The sequence below is a fragment of the Eulemur rufifrons genome, chromosome 30, assembly GCF_041146395.1.
Source record: "Eulemur rufifrons isolate Redbay chromosome 30, OSU_ERuf_1, whole genome shotgun sequence".
Lineage (NCBI taxonomy): Eukaryota > Metazoa > Chordata > Mammalia > Primates > Lemuridae > Eulemur > Eulemur rufifrons.
In genome coordinates, this window is record NC_091012.1 from 17661535 (window position 1) to 17663779 (window position 2245).

The following is a 2245-nucleotide window of genomic DNA, read 5'->3' on the forward strand; positions in this document are numbered from 1 at the left end:
GTCACTATAGATTTGGGGTAGAGCATAGCTAAAGAAAAATAAAACTGTATGTTATAGAGTCTGAACAGATTTTGAGAGAAGATTACATGTGAGGTAATTATAAAGATTGGGTATATGTTCTTCAGACAGATGGGTAAAAGGGGAAGGAGGGATCCTTCCAAGCCAAGGAGCATGATTTAAAAGCAAGAAATTATGAAATAGCTTGTTGGGTTAGAAAAATGCAGAAATGTTCACACAACTAACATGTTCACACTGTGTCTCCCAGACCTAAACACATTCAGGAACACATTGGGTCCTGAATGAATGAATCAATGAATGATGTCTGGTAGGGAAGAGCACAGAGTGTAGAGTCTGTTTGCATGCTTAATTTTGAATTTTTAAAAACTAAACTATGTTATATAAGGTATATAAAGGAGTCAAATTCATAGAAACAAAAAGTAAAATAGTGGGCCGGGCATGATGGCTCACACCTGTAATCCAAGTACTCTGGGAGGCTGAGGTGGGAGGATCGCTTGAGCTCAGGAGTTCAAGACCACCCTGAGCAAAAGCAAGACTTTGCCTCTACTAAAAATAGAAAAAATTAGCTGGACATATTGGCACATGCCTGTAATCCCAGCTACTTGGGAGGCTGAGGCAGGGGGATCGCTTGAGCCCAGGAGTTTGAGGTTGCTGTGAGCTAGGATGACACCACAGCACTGTAGCCTGGGCAACAGAGCAAGACTCTGTCTCAAACGTTTTTTTTTTTTTTTTTTTTTATTCTTGGGGAGAATTTTCTTATTTAGATGAAGAAGGAAAAGAAAAAGAAAAAGCAGAATATCGTGATGAGAGGAGATGGCTTGAAAAATAGAACAGAGCAACAAGGGCACAGGGAATAAAAGAAGAAATGAACAGAATAACAACATTAGTTTACAATGCATATAGATGTGATCTAAGGATAAAAAAATGAAGGAAGAAGAAAAAGCCAAGAAAGAAGCAGCAAAGAAAGCAAAAGCAGAAGCCAAATGGAAGGAGCAAGAAGCTAAAGAAAAACAAAGACAAGCTGAATGAGAACCTGCTTGGTTAGCTAAGGAGAGAGAAGAAGAGGAAGTTAGACAGAAAGCATTATTGGCAAAAAGGCAAAAGATATCCACAAAAATGCCATCAAAAAGGAAAGGCAAAAACTCGAAACTCAGGCAAGAGCTGGAATCACCTTTCTGACAATGAGGCCGAGTGGTTAAATGATGGAAGAAGTGGAAAACTTTGTGATCGACTTGAACTCCCAAGTTTGCAGTGCTTGAGGGAAACACAGCATCTGCAAAAGAAGTAGAAAGCACTGCTCTGGAAAGACAGACTGAAGAAATAAATGAGCAAATTAGAAAAGAGAAAGAGGAAGCTAAAAATCAACTGGCAACGGTGGAAATGGCAGTTAAAATTGGTCAGAAGGTGATCTGCAATTACTAATTAAAGCTGTGAATCTTTTCCCTGCTGGAATAAATTTAAGATGGGAGTTATTGCTAATTACAGGAGCATACATTCTTCTTCTGGAGTCAAAAGAAGCACCAAAGATGTTACTGGCAAAGCAAAGATTCTCCAAAAATTTGACCCTCCTCAAAAAGATGACATAAATAAAAAGGCATTTGATAAATCTGAAAAAAAACATGGAGCGGCAGCTCACACAGACAATGCAATACCTTCAGAACGATTTGAAGGTCCACACACAGATTTCACCCTATGGACAACAGAGGAACAGAGCTTTTGGAACAAGCTTTGAAAATATACCCAGTAAATACACCTGAAAGATGGGGAGAAAATAGCAGAAGCGGTGCCTGGCAGGGCAAAGCAGGACTGCACGAAATGACGTAAGGAACCTGGTGAGACGGTAACGGCAAAGAAAGCTGCTCAAGAGCAAGTGCTGAAAGCAAGCAGAGCCAAGAATGACATGACAATCTGTGTTGTGTGTGCATTTTTATAATAAAACTGAAAACACTGTAAATAAAATAAAGTGCTTAGTGAATTAGGACTTATAAATGAAGAAAAACTAAAAAACACAGTATATGTAGGAGAGCAAGAGTGAAAGCGCGTGTGAGACAAAGAGAGCAAGAGCAAGAGAGAGAGGAGAGTGAATGAACCATAAACCAAGATAATGACTGTGAGAAACAGAAACGTGGGAATTTTAAGTAGTTCGCTTCAGTTGTGGATCAACCAGGCAAAAGTAGAGGGTGATTGGATAGAAAGGTAAATGGGAATGAATCATGAAGGGGTCTTG

General features: G+C 39.4%; 1 pseudogene; it reads left to right on the plus strand.

The window, feature by feature from the left end:
- The first annotated feature begins 1217 nt into the window (after positions 1-1217).
- LOC138378803 (dnaJ homolog subfamily C member 2 pseudogene) lies at positions 1218-1951 on the plus strand (annotated as a pseudogene).
- Positions 1952-2245: the final 294 nt, after the last annotated feature.